General features: G+C 45.9%; 1 protein-coding gene across 9 annotated transcripts in view; it reads left to right on the forward strand.

Moving 5' to 3' along the window:
• Positions 1-10695: 10695 nt before the first annotated feature.
• Positions 10696-18166, forward strand: part of ST8SIA3 (ST8 alpha-N-acetyl-neuraminide alpha-2,8-sialyltransferase 3) — a 133425-nt gene continuing 125954 nt past the window's right edge. For 7 of the 9 annotated variants that reach the window (XM_045021068.1, XM_045021069.1, XM_045021073.1 and 4 more), the window contains exons 1-2: positions 10696-10862; positions 12372-12764. The gene's annotated coding sequence lies outside the window, so the exon portion shown is untranslated. The remainder of the gene's footprint in view (positions 10863-12371; positions 12765-18166) is intronic. The other 2 variants (XM_045021071.1, XM_045021074.1) reach the window with 1 other exon arrangement.

Below are 18166 nucleotides of genomic sequence, written 5' to 3' on the forward strand. Positions count from 1 at the left end.
AAAGAGATGTAATAGCTTGAAGATGCATGATTTTTCCTTGGAGAAGCTGTATTGATGAGTCCCTATCATGTCATCATCTTAATCAGTGTGTTTTAGCATTCTAGCCTAATGTCAATATCAGAATGACTTTGTCATCACATTTTGCTCTACTGTTAAGTGTGACCATTTTTGTGCAAGCCCAGAAGCCACTTTCTGCAAACTCACAGAAGGCAAATACAAATGGGGTGCAAATGCTCAAATTTTTAAAAACTATACACTTTGGCTGCAACTCTTTGTTGAAATGCTTCTGCAATATTTGCCCACCTCAACTAATTAGGAAGAATATCAAACACATTTTAAATATTAAACTGCTGGAGAAAATCTTTTATTTATAGCCTCTCATTCATTTCCCAACCTTCTCACATTTCTTTGTGGGAGAATAGATTTTAAACATCAGATATGATTGGTGGGATTAATTTTGTGCCTTATCTTTGTTCATTCTTATGTTCCAATAGTAAGAAGGAGGAGGTGTGTGCTTGCGTGTGTGAGAGAGAGACAATTTACCAGCATTTTAAAATGTGGGGCACTCAGCACAATTCATTATTTCCTGTACCCTGAGTGCCAGGCTTTGGATCTGTTAAGAAATCAACCTCACATGTTGAGAAATATCCCTGATCCTCAACCAGTCTTTTACGAATCACTCCCGGCTTTTAGCAATAGAAGATTTTATATCCTAGCAGTTTCCGTCCCAGCCTACAGCAGTAGAAGAGGCTGCACTTGTGAAGGGAAACACATTATCCTTTGACGCAAGGTGACAAGGTTAAAAAAATATAGCCTGCTAATCTAGGTTTAGATTTCTGGATGTTACATTTTCTAGCCCAGGTAATAATTGACCCAAACTGAAAGTTTTGCACTCTGTAACGCGTGAAACCAATTACTAGGAAAACCCTCAAAACCAAAACTAATTCAAACCACAACAAGAAGCAAGGGAAAAAACCCCAGCAAAACAAACAACAAAATGCCCCAGCAGCTTTTTCGGGAGTGGCAGCCATACAGCTATGTGGCTGGAAGGTAGCCGGATCTTACAAGCTGAAGCAATAGTGGATCTGATTAGAACTTGGATGGGAGACCATCAAGGAAAAATCTCTGGTATTTGTGATTCAGTTGGAAGCACTGTTTCCTCTGAGATATTTCTAACTAAGGGCTCTGTATGGTATAAGGGAGTGCTGTTCTGCTGGAAGCCATGCAAATGGAGGCCCTGATCCTGCCTCTCATTCTTAAGATTTGAATTCCTGAAGCATCTACGGGTCCCACTGTGCCAGGGGCTGTACAAACACTGCCTCTCTTGTTATCAAAGACTTCCCATGGTACTTTTGGCAAAAGTAGGGGTATTCACTCCAGTGTTCCCCTGAGTAATTTCCAGTTTCGGTGATTAATATCTGGCTGCTTACTATTAATTACACTTACCGTATTTATCGGCGTATAACACGCACAGGCGTATAACACGCACCTTCATTTTAAGGGGGAAATTTCAGGAAAAAAACTTAAATTTCAAATAAAGGACTTTGAAGCAAAATAAGGGTAGCTCAGAACTTGTTTTATTAATATTATTACCACTTATAAGGTAAATAAGGTTCACGGGGAGGGGGGCTCGGGCCGGGCCGCTCGGGAGGGGGACGGGGGCTCGGGCCGGGTCGGGCCACGCCGCTGGGGAGGGGGGCAGGGGCTAGGGCCGCTCGGGGGGGAGGGGGGACGGGATCTCGGGCCGCTCGGGAGGGGGTCGGGGACTAAGGCCGCTCGGGGGCTCGGGCCGGGCCGGGCCGCGCCGCTCGGGAGGGGGGCGGGGGCTAGGGCGGTGCTCCGCGGGTTAGGGCCGCTCGGGGGGGGGGGGGGGCCGGGGACGGGGGGACGGGCCGCAGGGGCGGGGGGCGGGGGCTAAGGCGGCTCTGGCCCGTCCGCTCGGGAGGGGGGCGGGGGCTAGGGCCAGGGCCGCTCGGGGGGTGGGCGGGAGGACGGGGTCTCGGGCCGCTCTGGAGGGGCGCGGGGGCTAAGGCAGCTCGGGCCGGGCCGCTCGGGAGGGGGCTAGGGCCGGGCCGCGCCGCTCGGGAGGTGGGGGCTCGCGCAGGCCGGGGCTCGGGGCTCAGGCCCCGCCGCTGGGGGGGGGGGAGAGGGCGGGGGCTCGGGCCGCTGGGGGGGGGGCTAGGGCCGCGCTGCTCGGGAGTGGGGCAGGGGCTAGGGCGCCGCTCCGCGCCGCTGGGGGGGGGGGCGGCGCTTTTCTTTTCTGCCTGGGGCGGCAGAAATCCTAGAGCCGGCCCTGTTAAGGTTATATCGGCGTATAACACGCACACATCATTTGCCCCCTATTTTCAGGGGAAAAAAGTGCGTGTTATACGCCGATAAATACGGTACATTTTCTATTGCACACCATGTTCTTCACTTCCTGTCCTACATGTTTGTTTTGCTCATGTTTATTGTTTACTAAAAGTAAAGCTATTACTTTCCCACCACACTAGCAGCTGTACCTCATTGGTAAATGGAGTGATTCCTTTACATACACAGTTTCCCTGCTGCTTTAAGATCCTTGGGAATGAAAGGTGCTGTTTAAATATAAGATAATTATTCTAATTAGTAAAGCTGGGAAATGCATTCATAGGTACAGTCAGTCAGGCTCATGCGTGTATTCTCTAACAGTGTTAAAACACTGGCTGTGGATAACTGTCTCTGAAAAATGTTTTGCCCTTTTTGGAGGGGGAGGACCGGAGCATCAGCAAACTGCAGCTGAAACTGGCAACCATGTTTTCCTAGCCGGGCTGTTGTTCCACATGATTCCTGCATTAGAATGCTGAGGATATTCCTAGATTAGAAACTCAGCAGCTGAATTTCTGTGGGTGCAGAATCTGAGTACTCTCAGCTCTGGAAATGTTAATAATTATAATTAATGATAAAATCACAGTCCATTCTGGGTCAAATTATTATGACCCCGCTAGACACAGAACAGAGGGGGATGAAGACGGACTATTCTGCCAAGTATGAGACAGCTTTTTCCTTTGGTCTAGTATCTTGATTAACAATGTTCAGTCTGAGAGATTGGAACTGACAACTAACAGCCCAGTGTCCTGTTCTTAATTCTTCTGCTCCTTGTCCTGGGTTTATCCAGGTCCAAAATGGCTTGTAGGGCACTTTGAGATCTATGGTGAGAACTAGGGATTATTACACTCTAAGGGCCAAATGCTGCTCAGCTGCAGCCCCCATTGACTTCATTAGGGGCTGCAGCTATATAACTGAGAGCCGAACTCACTCCTCAGGGCCAAATTCAGAGGTGAGGAGCCAGGTGGTGTAAGTTACATGTCAGCATGTGGGTGTAATGGAGTCTAAGCTGGAGTAACATGCCAATGGGACACAGGAGAGGGATGTAGCAGGCCAGGCAGCTGGCAGGAGGGTACAAGCAGGTACATATTAAAGTAGCATCTCCCCATCCACCCCCAGCTTTAACTCTCACCTCCTTCCAGCACCTCAGCATGACCAATTACACCAGTCAGGCTCCCTCACACTGAGATGCCCTCATCAACCTATAATCAAGGTGTACACACCAGCCTTGCACTGGTTTAAATAAAGGGGCAATTTTAAACTGTTATTTTGGTTTAAACTCTTTTTTTGGTTCCGTGTAAGTAAATTAAGAACACGTTTAAGCTAAACCGAAATAAACCACTCCGAACCCGAAATCAGAGGGCCCACGCAGGGCGTTTGCACTGGTTGAACTACGTTGGTGCTGGATGGGGGTAGATAACTCCCTTCCACATCTCCACTGTATTTGCCCCTGACATGATTCATGCAGATTGACTTCATAAAACAATGAAGGGGTAGCAGGACGCTGCGAAGTGCAGCCAATGGGAAGTCACCCATGGAAGTGGCCAGGATTGCCCTGGGGTCTGGAAGGTGAGAACTTCAGGGAGCCGTTGAAGCGCTTCTTGACCAGGCTTGGATGACTGGCAGCTGTAGAAAGAGCAGCCACCTGGAGTCCTGGAAAGGAGCCAAGATGGCAGATGTTTGGACCTGTCTCCCTCCTGTTGGCCAAGTGATGGGAACCAATTGGTAAAATAACACGGGATGTGAAAATGAATCCTTTCAGGTCTAATTAAGAAGGGTCAGGCGGGGGTTTGGAGGACACTGATCTTCGTGCAGGCCTAGATTCTAATGCCTGACATTTTGCACTGCAAAATTCATCCAGTTAGGGGCCTGATCCGGCAATGGTTACTCAGGTGAGTAATCCCAAAAACTCAGTAATCCCAACTGATTCCTTATGGGATTGCCTCGTATGATGGGAATGGGAGTGATCATGTGCATGAAGGTTTGCATAGAGCAATCCAGGGAAAAGAGGGATTTAAAAAAATGCTCCATTAATACATGTATTTTAAAAGGAGAGTAAATGGGGCTGAGAATAGATCATAAGAGGCTGGAGGATGAAAGGATTTGCTCAGCTTGGCTGTGGGAGGTGGTGCAAATGAACAGTAGGTGAATTAAGGGGAGGAGGAACTATCATGAGTGTTCAGGGTGAAGGTGGTGGGGGTAAAGGTGTACACCAGTGAGTCCCTTTCCAGAAAGCTCTGCAAAGCATAGGGCTGTTCCCTGGTACACAGCAGAGACTTTCAGATCCTGCATCTTACTTGAATCCTGAGGCAGATGAGCTGATTCACCCGCTTTAATGAAAGGAACCTTTTGGTTTTCTGGAAATGATCATGTTTTACGGTGCTCTTTAGTTATGCAACAGACAGGACAAAATCCCCCTGAAGTGTAACTTTGAGGGCAGTGATGGCATGCAGCCGCTACCGCTGTGCTCGCCCCAGTCTTAGCTTTAAAATCAAAGCCCCCCACAGCCTTTAGGGCACAACAGCTTCTTTTGCTTTCTGTAAATTCTGTAACTGATGACTCTGATGAGCACAAATTCCCTGTGGAAAATAAACTGTTTCTGGGTTATTGACAGTGCTGTTCAAGAAGGGGGCAGGCTGAGATACTTAGGGCAAAATTCTGGGCTCTTTGCACTGAGTGAGACATTAGCCATTGATTTCAATGGGGCTACAATTTCACTCGCAGAATTTGAGGTGGTTTTTTGTTAGGAGAATACATTAAAAATAAACGTAGGGTTCATTTTCCCTGCATGTCCAAAACATCTGGGGATTATTCCTCTTGAACATTTTACTCTTGAGCTGTAAATTCAGAAAAAAAAAATCTGACTGTGAATCATTTTTAATTATCCATTAACCCCAGATCCCCGGTAAGTTGTAGGTGTAGAACTTGCAACTCCTCTGAAAAGCAAAAGAGAGGGTGTCATTGTTTTACATGAAGGAGTCTTTGTTCAGGAAGTTCAGAGCTTTTGGGGTGAGAACCCCTTTGAAGACAATTCCTCTAGAGGGCTCAGGAGTGCACCGCTGCTGCCAGGATGTTTGCACTCATGTTTTTTGTTAAGCTGACAGGCAAAGTTGAAAGCTCATCGAGCTGTGTAGCGTCGACATCAGATACAAGGGATGCAAAGGAAGGTTCTGCACTCAAAGCTGCTAAAGAGGAATCTGTTAGATTGAGTACCTTTCTGTAGTGGCGGTAAAAACGGCCCTGAGAGTGCAGGGGGCTGGAGTGCTGGGGGCTGAACATTTTTACATTGACAGTGTGTAACGCTTGTCGTCATGAAATATCCCAGGGCACGTTGGAAGCTATGGACGCTACCGTCTCAGGTACGGAGCATCCCCTTGGATACAGTGGGTGCCTTCAACTCCCAGCATGTTCATGGCATGACAAGGCAGTCCTTATTCAGTCAAAACTGCAGTCCTTATTGAGTAATGCATAAAGTCTGCAAGAGTTATCTCTATATACACACAGGAATAACATCAGCAACCTCATTAGTGGAAAGGGGATAATATAGGCCCAGACTTCTAAAGGTATTTAGGCATTGCAACTCTGAGCACAGGAGCATCGAAATACCTCTAAAAATCTGGGCCCAAGTATTTAAAAACATGTCCTGCAACAGGTTTAGAAGAGATGAAGGAGAATACCACACCTGCAGATGGAATGTGATTACCCAAACTGGATTTTAGCCTGGACATTAGGGCTATCACTCCTACTTGTGCAAAAAGTTGCATAGGATCTTTAGATAGGCATAAGTAACCAGCATGGTGTATGTAGCTATAAAATTGCAATGTCTTTTTGTGTGTGTACTGCACACACGTTGAACTTTCTGAGAACTCTCCCTATGTGCAGAGTCCAGCAGCCATTTTGTTCTCAGAGTGGCTGCAACCTGTAACACGGGAGAAAAACACACTGTATTCTCTCTCTTTCTCTCATGGGCTTTTTCTCTTATTCTTCTTGTTTTCTCTAACCTCAAAAGTATACTGGAAGCATGTGGTTTCTCCTAGCACAGGAACACACAAAAGTCAATGCCCTTTATTTGTTGTCTAGTCTAAAAGATGGCACTTCCAGAAGCTTAGTTCTCCCAGCAACAGGGCTTTGCTCTGACTAAGTACTGAACCAAGGAGTGACCTGATGAATCACTAGAACAGCAGCCTTGGATTTTCCTTGGCAGTCTGTCACCCAAGCGCTGGCCAGACTCAAGTCCTCTTACCCTGTGAAAAGTGTCTGAATTCACTTCTCAAAGCTTCCTGTGTTTCCCTGTAGTAATCATAGCTGAACCTCACAATTCCTGCTGCTGTAACATCCTCACCCCCTTCTTCAAATTCTGTTTACCTGTCACAGTTCTGTTAGAAGTTCTGCTCTTTTTCCTTGAAGTGATAATTGCAATATCTCCTTAGCCACACTGAGGCAGAACCCACTGTCAGAGCTGTCAAATCAATAGTCATTGTGAGATTCTTTACCCAGAGTACATGTTGCAGTTCTTAGGAGATCCATACATCAGACCTAATCCAGTGATCAAAGAGGTGCTACAGACTTTCTCTCTGATTCTAGCTGTTTTGTTTGTAATAGAAGGGAGGGAATTGTGCTGAAAAACATCCCTTTCCTCATCTCCTCTCCACTTCTGGGGAAGTCTAGTAATTATTTGTGTATGCTGCAGGGAACAAAGTACTTCTCACATACATATTCCTGCTTTGCCTTCTCCCTTGTCCTCTCTTAACTCATGGGGAGTATCTCAACAATGAAGGGAGAACTGCACAAAAAGAAAAGGCCCCATTTCTCAGCCACCTATTGCCCATATGTCATCAAGTCCTCTTTTGAGTTGCTTGGTTCCCCACTCTTGCCATATGCATTCAGCAGAGGGTGGAGCACTGGAAGGACTGAGGCAAAGGAGGCCTCCTCACATAACCTATAAGTAGAGGGTGACTTCAGAGCCCCTTCATTTATGTTATTGTCTCACAGGTATCTAAAGGAGCTCAAGAGACACTGTCCCAGACTGCTAGAGAGCTTCGGTACTGGATGGAGTTGGATCCAGGACCATTTCCTATTAAGTGACAAGGTAATATCTTAGAGACTCAGTCTGCTGTCATGAGTTCATATCCTCCTGCTCTTTCACTCTCTGCCTCCTCTCTAAACTTTCTCTTCAATTCTTTGCAGTTGGGGGTTTGCTATTTCATTGTGCTGCTCCAACTCCCTGGAATTCTTTGACCTGCTTTTCCTGCTTTCTCCATAGAGGATCCTACCATGTTTTGAGGGAGGAGATACAAGGAATTAGTGTTGAATGCAGAGCCGGTGCAAGGATGTTTAGTGCCCTAGGCGAAACTTCCACCTTGCGCCCCCCCACCCGCGGCAGCTCCGCCCTGAGGCATCCCCCCCCCGCCCCAGCTCACCCCTGCTCCGCTTAGGTGCCGCAAGCCTGGCAGGTGGGAGAAGTGAAGCAGCTCACCCCTGCCCCGCCTCCTCCCCGAGCACGCCGTGGCTGCTTCACTTCTCCCGCCTCCCAGGCTTGCGCCGCCAATCAGATTAGGTGCCACAAGCCTGGGAGGTGGCAGAAGTGAAGCAGCCATGGCGTGCTCGGGGAGGAGGAGGGGCAGGGGTGAGCTGGGGCGGGGAGTTCCTCTGTGTGCCACCTCCCCCTTACTTGCTGCAGGTGGCCCTCCCCGCGCTCCCTTGCCCCAGATCCCTCCACCTAAATGCCGGCGGCAACTGGGGCGTCCGAAGATCCAGCCGCCGCGGTCGCAGCCGAAGAAAATGGCGCCCCCCAAATCCCAGTGCCCTAGGTGACCGCCTAGGTTGCCTAAATGGTTGCACCGGCCCTGGTTGAGTGGACCTTTTCCCCCTCCCAGGTTCTGATCTCACTATCAGAGTTGGATGGGAAATCGTTTTTGAATTTCAAAAATGTTTCCCATTCTGCATTGGAATGCAACCAAGACCTCTCAAAAATTTCATGAAAAATGAAGGCAAGCGAGTGTGAGAGCACCACTCCAGAATAGCCAACAGCCCATGATTAGGGCCCTCACCTGGGATCTGAGGGCCCTAACCGCTGAGCTATTGACTATTGTGGAATGGATCTCTCTCTCGTTTTGACCGGAAATTCCATCTTAGACCTGAGCGAGCTTCCCGACAAAATTTTTGTCAAAACTGATATGTTTCTGAGAAAAGTTTTGGTTTCAGTGAATCTGGATTTTCAGACAAAAAAAGCATTTTGGCAAAAAATTCCTGACCAGCTCTATTCACTGTAGCTATGCATTCAAACAACACCAAAAATAGTGGTACTTAGGCGAACCCAAATAAAGTCAGCTGTCCTTCTATTTGTATTTGTGTTCACGCTTTTCACTGACTTTTTAATGCACTTGGTCCTGCTAGTGAAGTCAGGGGGCTGGACTCGATGACTTTTCGGGGTCCCTTCCAGTTCTCTGAGATAGGTATAGCTCCATATATTATTATTATTATTATTTATTTAGCGAACCATTTATGGGGCCAAAATCCCACAAAGTCTGAGATCCTCATTGTAATTCTGTGAACCAGGAATTGAAATTCCATGAGGAAACCAGATCCCTGCAGCATTAAAAAGCCCATAAAAACATAAACACAAATACAAATAAACCCAAATATTAAGACTAACACAAATAGAAGATCCCCAGGGACAGCCAAACCATCTTTAGCTTCAACTGAGTCATTCCTCGCTCTACATCTCTCCTTAAGATCTTTCCTTTTCAGTTTGTGTCAGGCTCTTTCTCTTTGATGCTCTATACCAGGGATGCTACATTAAAAGAGTACTGTATGGGGGAAAAACAAATTGCACAAAGCACAAATTACTACTGCGGTGGGTTTGACTCATCTGTATGACTAATGGAATACACTGCAATTACTGTCGCAGTTTCAGAGGGACGTCTCTTAACATTTTAACATCTGTTTGAGAGAGAGAAAAAGAGAACATTAAAAGTAACATCTTGCATGTGAAGCAAAATGAAGCTAAATGTTGATAATGAGGAAACTGGAACTGACAAAGTAAAACACAGCTGCTATAGTTGCAATCAGCTGTGTGCATGTATGTATATAATCCAGAACTGTTCAGCAGAGGAAAAACATAGGTTCATCCTTTTCTAGCTAAAATACCCAAGGGGCAGAAAAAAAAATGCTATTGGCCCTCATAGCTTAATGTTTGTTCTCCCTCTACCCTGTTAGCTCTTTGCAGTCTCTGAATTCCTCCAGGATTCTGTCCGAAGGGCAACTCTACCCACATTTCTGATGGAGTACCCAAAAAGTACTCAACCCAGGCCCAATGGAACCGTTAGTTTGATGTTATCCGTTTGCTAATTAAAACCCTATTTTGTGCAGCCTGGTATCAAAATAATAATAAATCGCTTGAACTGTGAGGGAGGTTGGAAAAAGGGAATGTAGTGTTCTGGGGTTTTTAGATAGCACTGTAGGTCAAGTAGCGTGGGTGGTGGCAGCAGAGGCACTGATGAACCAGGCAGAGTACAAACTCACCTGAAACCATTGGATAGGTATTCTGCCTGGTTCTTCCAAGCTTCTGCTGCTGCTATCCATGTTACGACAGCTACACTGCTGTTTATGCTCCTGCTTGTTCAATGAGAGCTAGCACCAGTATGTTCACATGAGCAGGGGAATCACACCCCAAGCTCATAGTGCAGATGTAGCCAAAGGCTCATGGAAAGGGATGTCACGTACAGGATGAGTGATCATGGCAGTGGTAGGCACACAGTTTATTAGGTATGTTTGTTACTGTGTTTAACATTAAAAGCTAAATTCCCTTTCTCCTCCCTTTCTCCACAATTCAAATGATTTATTATTATTTTGACCCTGAGAGACACAGACTAGACATAGCCTTTGTCTGCGTACAACAGATTGTGTTCTCTTTGGGACTGTGCCTGTGCCTTCATGAGTATTTGGAAAATGCCTCATGGATCAGAGCCGGGGGTCGAGCACCCCCCCGCCCCGGCAGTTTGGAAAGTCGGTGCCTGTGGCCTGAGAGACACAGATGTGATTCCAAACTTCTGCAAAGTTCATGGTGTTTGTGGATCCAGAGGTTTTCATTCAGACCAGTAGCAAGGATGCGTGGCCTCCCTCAGAGACAGACCAGAAGGGACCACAACCCACTCCTTGCTGCAGAGCTAGGAAAGCCACACTCACCATGCTGGAAGCTGAGGGTTGGGACAGGAAGCAGAAGTACAAAAGCCGGGCCCTGCAGCTCAGGTGGGCTGGAGCTACTGAGGGAGACAGATGCTTCTCCCCCACTGCTGGAGCAGGATGTCGAGGAAGAGCTTCTGGGGCTTCCACCTGAGGACTGGCCAGAGCTTCCAGAGCTGCCACTGAACTGAGATGCCGAGGAGCTGCTGGTGCTACTGCCAGAGGACTGGCCAGTGATCCTAGGGCTGCCAGCCAATCGAGACACCGATGAGTGGCTGGGGCAACCGGTGACCATTGATCCTGAGGAGACGGAGGATCGCTACTGTACAGAGGTACAAAACCCCGGGGAGGTAGGAAGTAGTCCAGAGCAAACTAGACAACAAGTTGGTTGGGCCTTAGCCTGATACTAGGTCAGCATATTGCAAGTGGATCCCTGCTGACCCAGTGGCGGACCATTCCACCACTGTTAGGGCCTGGGGCTGGGACCTGTGGAGTAGGGTGGGCCCAGGTCCCTCTACCCCCTGCCACTCCACTCCTGGGGTGTCAGCCTCCCCGGATTAAAAAGCTTTCTAAAGAGCTTGCTATTTTGACTTGTAAAGATCTCCTCAACCCCGCCTCTAATTTTATGTGCAGCTGGAGAAAGACAGTGCCTCCTAAAGAGCTGTCATAGTTTAGGTGGCTCTGGGGATGAGCTCTCATTGCCAAGAAAATGCCTCATGTGACCAGCATAATGGATAGCCTCTGACAGCTAAACTACCACTTGCCTTCTTATGGCAGAGTTGTTCTTAGTTGAAAATGGGAGTGTGAACAGCGAGTATTTGGCACTTTATAACCAGATTGCTCTGGGCAGGTGGGGCTCATTCACCATGGCAGGCAGTCCACCTAGGATAGCGGACTCTGATGTCAACCCAAGAACATCAAGTGCTCATCTCTGCCTGAGCCCTAGACTGCTGGGTGCTCAGCCCAGCCTGAGCCACTAACTGCTTGCTGCCCCGCCCTGACCGAGGCCTGGGCTTATAGACAGTGTTACTCTGTCCTGATTGCAGGCCAGGGCCCATAACTGCTCGCTGCTGCACCCTGACTAAGAGCTGGGATTCATAGACTCTCTGTTGCCCAGCCTGGATCAAGCAGACTCAGCTCTAAAGACTTCTAATTCCCCACTAATTAATTGCAGTGCTAAGGGCCCAACAGCGAGGAGGTGTGGTCTCCCTCAGAGACAGACCAGGAGGGACAGCCATGCAGGCTTACACAACCCATCACTAATACCTTGGTTGTGCAAGCCACTGCTGGAAATAGTGCATGTGTGTATGAGAGAAAAAGAATATCTGACCCAATTTTGCCACCCGTACTCATGTTGCACAATACCTTACTCTCTGAGCAGTCCCACTACAATCAACGGCTGTTCAGAAAGGAAGGTACTACTCACTTAACCCCAGGACTAGTTTGCCCCTATTATGATTTGTTTGTATTACCATAGTGCCTGCAAATCCCAGTCATGGGCCAGGACCCCACTATGCTAGGCACAGAACAAAGAAATGGCCCGTGCACCAAGGAGCTTACAATTTACCTCCGGGGGCTGCACCTCTTAGGAAATGCATCATAGAATCTAGCCCAACATAGGCACCATTTCTGACAATTTCCTGTTCTTTCCCACAATCGAGGTACTCTGTTGTTAGTTAGTTATTATTTTAATCTTGAGCTGCACATAGAAAATCTGTACTTAGTGTTGGTTTAACCTCGGACGGGTCAGTTTGGTTCAGGGACACAATACATCTATAATTTAAAACAGTCTGTACTGGAGATCACTAGGCTGGGCTGCCCTTCAACTTCTCTGTTTACAGACATACTATGTTGGAGGACAAGAGGATGGAAACTGGAGTCCAGCGAATTCTCTTGTGTTATTAAGCACTGAAGAGATGTCAGACTTCAGTGAGAGACGAAATATGAGATGCAGATATCCTGCCGAGAGTAAAAGGCAAAAGAAAAAAATATTGAGGCTAAGGAGTCAAACAGTAAAAAGATAGAGGCAAGTGAGCACAGATAAAGAGCAGGATAAAGACAAAGTGTTTATAAAGCAGAAGAAGAAGGGGGTTTGGCTGGATAACTCAACCCAAGAGTGGAGATGCACATTCCTTTCCCAGGATTGCTAACATCTGGAAACGTGCCTCCTTTATGGCCAATGCAGCTCAGATGTAACCAGCAGGGTTTGAAGAAACTCCAACCCCAAACCATTTGTGAGTAATGATGTTTAAATTAACCTGTTTATTTTTAAAGGACTATATTAAGAAGACCCTGTTCCCCCCCAAAGCAATGAATTAACCAATCAGTGATTAATTGGTTAATGTTTGTAGAGACCTTTGGAGCTGAAAAGCACTGCTAAGGGTTGTTTGTATGTATTTGTTTCATTATGATGTAGCATGTAACTATACACTGATACGGCACATGAAAATCCCACATGTGGCAAGTAACAATGCAGAGCGATGACTCAGCAAGCTGAGGGGGAGGGAAGGGCATGAGGAAATAAATCCCAAAGATAAGAAAAGCATTTTTTAAACTATTACCGAGATCTCCCCTGAGTCTGGGATCAGCTAATCCAATGTTTTACAGTTAATGGGCCAGATTCATCTCTGCATTACATTGGTGCAGCCCCGCTTACTTCAGCGAAAGAGAGGCTCAGTTAGAGCGTCTGCTGTTGAACTACCCATTTTTCTCAGCCTTCAAAATGTATTCTCAAGTTCAAACAAAGAGGCAGCTTGTGTGCACAGTACACTGAGCATTCTGGCACATCTCCAGCCTTGTGACAAAGGATGCTAAAGAAGCTGAAGGTGAAGTGCTTGAAACTCCCTCATTCACTCCTCAGACATCATTGCTCAGAGCTCTGCCCTGGTTTCTCACTCACTTGTGAGTGCAAGTCAAGGGGCCGGCAATTATTATCATTTATTTGTATGATGGTAGCACATAGAGATCCCATCAAGAATCAGGGCCCCGTTTGCTTAATACTGAACACACACACGATATTGAAAAGACAGTCTCTCCCCCCAAAGAGCATGCAATCTAAGCAAGGATCTTTCAAAGCCCTCACCAATGTGAGACCTCATAATCTGAAAGACTGGCTATTGCCTTGGCAGGGGTGGGGGCGGGGAAGGTTGCATTGGCTGAAATTCTATTTAGATTTGTTCGTAGGGTGAAAATTTCTAATGCTGGCAGCAGGGCTTCCTCTGTTGAGTCCCCCCAAAAACAGACACTTTTGAAATCCACTCCCCTGGGTGTGCCTCCTGAGCCCAGATGTGGAGTAAGGCTTGATTTCGGTTTAGTATTTGGTTGGTTGATTGTTTTGGAAATATTTAATTTTAATTTAATAATTTATTTAATTTAATAATAATAATTTATTTTTTCTGTCATGTCTACTCAGGTGAGTAAGAGCCAGCAGGCCAAACTTTTAATTTGGTTCTTTTGAGATTAATTTTTGCTCTGTTGAGGCATGTGGGCGGCACAGCAGCGACCATTAGAAACCTGTTGTTTGGGTAGCTTTTACCATGTGTGTTTAAATCTTCTTTTGCATACCTTGCACCTTGCCTGTATTAGTCAATACATACATTAAAATAATGGAGGGGAGAAAATTTCTGTAGGAGAACCCGCTGTTGTCTATATTCCTTTCATTTTATGCTTGAGTTGTTCTACACGATGGAATCTTGATCTGTGATCTATTACAACTTTAATATCATTCTTTAATGCCCCAGTTAATATCACTCGATTCTTCGTTTTTTGAACAATTAATGTGGGAGCAAGTACTAGACATTAAATGAGCAGTGTATACTCTCTGGGTTCTGGTTTGTCAGATGGAAACAAAGTGTGTTTTGGCTTTAAGTGGGGATGGGTTCACAGATTGGCACACCTGCTCAGCCCTAATTAGAAACAGTCTCAGTCTACAAAGTTGAGATTTGTGTATCAGCAGATGAACAGAGCCAAAATACAGCCTGGCTGCATGCAGCCGCATAGGGACATATGGAGGAATCAGTCTAGATCATGAGTCCAAGTATGGGGATGGTGAAAGCAGGCTCCATGGGGCCACCTCTCCTTAGACTCTGAGATTCCTCATCCAAGCAGGTAACAGGGAAGTGAGTAGGAATGACTGGGTAAAGCTCTCACTCTGGTCCTTCTCCCCACCCTCATATGTACAAGCCAACGCAGCTGGGCCTTTGTGTGTATGTGGTGGGGTAGTTTGCTACTGGTAATGGGCAGTAGCAGACTACTTCCTTCTGGAGCCGTGTGAAGCAGGGAAGGAACAGTGGCTTAGAGAATCCTACTCACTCAGAGGGTCATTACACAGGGCTGAGACTAATGGCACAATCTAAGCCTCATTGAATAATATTAGTCTAGTAGGAAAATCACCTGTCCCCTAATGAGTTTTAAAATATTATGGAAAAAGTATGGAGATATGCTGATTGTGCTTTTTAAAGAGACACATCCTCCTGCAAAGGACAGCAAGTCAGTCTGAACTAAATCCAGAAGTCCTCACTTAGGAGCAGATTATGAAGCAGTGGGAATATCTGAGTGAGGTGTCAGAATCTGGTTCACATGTTTTGCTCCCATTGATTTGATGCTTATTTCAGCAACACAGCTCAAATTTCAAACACCACATGACGTGCAAAAACTGTAGCTGAATAATTTCCAATGGCAAAAATCATGGTGAGTTCACGGATGCTCTGTCAACAGAGGAGAACTCCAAATTCATCAGATAAATTGGCAACTATGAATTATTCACTTTGCTTTGTTAAACACGCTGGTGAACCATAGGGTTGTGGACTGTGACTGGACGAGAAAATTACAGCCAGAAGGCAAAGAAAATACCAGCCCTTTTCAGAACAGCTCATGCCCAACTAATGGACTTAAGGGAAAAAACAGTTTGAAATTTAAAAATAACAAAACAAACCACAGTAAATAAAAATAGATTAAAACAAGGGAATGCATCAAGGTGCACATGCTCTGTCCATGGTACAGGTAGAGTCAGTGTTCATAGAGCCAGTTACATACAGTAGTTATATATTACTTGCTCATGTTTTCTCTATGAGTAGGGATATAAGGCTTTTAAGGAGTTTTCTCTCTAGACAAATGTCATTTGGCCCTGACTCTGCAAGCTGCTCCATGCAGGTGGGCCCTTGCACCCATGAGGAGTGTCAGACTTTAATGGGGCTCCTTGCAGTGGGTCTGCCCAAACATAGTAACCTGTAAGGTTGGAGTCTTATAGCTCAGCCATACAGAACCCCCAGTCAGAACTCCGAGAATCTGCTTGCATGTTCTTTTCTTAAGACCCCACACTTTAAAGGCCCATGTCACAGCCATTGTTCTTCATCAAGGAGAGGAAGACAAGACTCTCATAAGACCTTTCTCCTGTCACCCAAAAGGGGGCACTATTAAGTGACATTGGTCTTTCCCCCTTTGTCAAGAGGCTAGGTGTGTTATCTCCACAGCAGTCTCATCTCCTATCATCAGTGTCCAAGACTGGGAATTGCCAGTGTGGCCCAGTAGAGCACCGTCACTGGGCTATTAAGTCCAGTGTCCTGCCTTCCAATAGTGGCCAGTGTCAGATGCTTCATAGGGAATGAACAGAACAGGGCAGTCATCGAGTGATCCAGCCCCTGTCGTCCAGTCCCACCTTCTGGCAATTGGGATTTTAGGGACACCCAGAGCATGGGGTTGCATCCCTGACCACCTTGGCTAATAGCCATTGATGGACGTATCCTCCAGGAACTTATCTAATTCTTTTTTGAACCCAGTTACACTTTTGGCCTTCATGACATCCCCTGGCAACAAGTTCCACTGGTTGACTGTGCGTTGTGTGAAGAAGTACTTCCTTATGTTTGTTTTAAACCTGCTGTTTTAAGCCTATTGATTTCATCAGGTGATCCTGGGTTCTTGTGTTACTTAAAAGGGTAAACATAGCTTCCTTATTCCTCTTTACTTTCTCCACGCCATTCATGATTTTATAGACTTCTATCATAATTCCCTTAGTCATCTCTTTTCTAAGATGAACAGTCCCGCTCTTTTTAATCGCTCCTCAGATGGAAGATGTTCTATACCTTTAATCATTTTTGTTGCCTTCCTTTCTCTGTCTGTACTTTTCCCAGTTCTAATATATCATTTTGGAGAATGGGCCACCAGAACTGCATGCAGTATGCAAGGTGTGGGCATATCATGGATTTATATAGTGGAATTATAACATGTTCACAGTGATGTCAGATTAAACACAAAATCCTATGAAGAGCTCATAAAAACTTTTGCAAAGGTGCTTGTTATAGTTGCCATTGCTAAGAAAGGGAACCAGAAATATACAGCTTGTGACAGAAAATAATGAATTGTCTATAACTGTGAAATGTTGCTTTTACAAGAAGCTGAGCAGACTAGCAAGTGTAAAAGGGTATAGAAAAAAATTACAATGGCATTGTTGGTGTTGAAGGATAAACTGCTTTGTATAGTGACACTCCTGTTACAATGTCAATTGGTGGAGGTGTTTTGTAGTGAATTGTATGATGAAGAAAGAGCTATGATTCAAAAGCTGTCATCAAAAGGAACCTCTGCTCTGTATAAATAGTGCACCAGTCACCCGCTTTAATAGGATGCAAACAACATTGTCATGTACCAGATGAGACAGGTCGCAAGTCAACCTGTCATATACTAGGACAATTGAATTGATTTGTGTTTGCTTTTTTGTTTTGTTTCTAAATGGTTCACCTAGAAAATATGAAGACACAGAGGCTCCAGAATTCTGCCATGAATGCTGGCTTTCACAGCCTCATCTCTGCAGTAAGGTCACTTCTGCTCAAAACGGGACAGGTGTGTCTGTACATGTGCCTATTTACTATGGAGCGGGGGAAATATTTTCTGCAGTTTAAAAGTAATACAATATTCTGCCTGGGGAGAATAACTACTGAGCCCAGAGATGCAATTGCCGGGCTTGGTCTTTGAGTGAGTTGCATAGAAGAGAATACAGCCAATGCTAAAGAGTGATTGGGAGAGGAGAAATTCAACACACAGAATGAATCCAGCAAAATTTGCCTTTGTGTTACTTCCATGAAGAGGCAAAGGAAGCTCTTGGTTTGATTTACATGTTGATCTGTAAGGGACTGGTCCAAAAACTACTGAAGTGAATAGAAAGACTTAATAGATCTTTGAATCAGGCCCAAAAGCAGAAGTGTGAGAGTAAAAATTTTTGGGGACCGCTCAGATTCATTTTGTTGTGCCATGATGCCTAGCTCTAGAAGGTTTTTCTAGGGGCCTCCCTTTGGAAGGAGCTGAATGAGGCTTGGGCAAAAGCCTATACAATTAGAAAGCTCTTCCATGATTAAAACAAGGTAGGCGTGTGTATGTTTGTGTATGTTTTCCAAAAACTGGATTTTAAATTTGTGCGTGTTTGTGTGTGAATTGGCAGAGCAGAATACAGGAATTCCTCTGTTCTAGTCATACTATGTGTGGTCTTGGAGAACTATTTTCTTGCTGTTCCTCCATCTGTAAAACAGGATTAATGCTTAGGGCCAATCTACACTACCGTGCTACATCGGCGCAGCTGTGCCATTGTAGCGCATCCGGTGAAGACGCACTATGCTGATGGGAGAGCGCTCTCCCGTCAGTATAATTA

This window comes from Mauremys mutica, chromosome 6 (genome assembly GCF_020497125.1).
Source record: "Mauremys mutica isolate MM-2020 ecotype Southern chromosome 6, ASM2049712v1, whole genome shotgun sequence".
Taxonomy (NCBI): Eukaryota; Metazoa; Chordata; order Testudines; family Geoemydidae; genus Mauremys; species Mauremys mutica.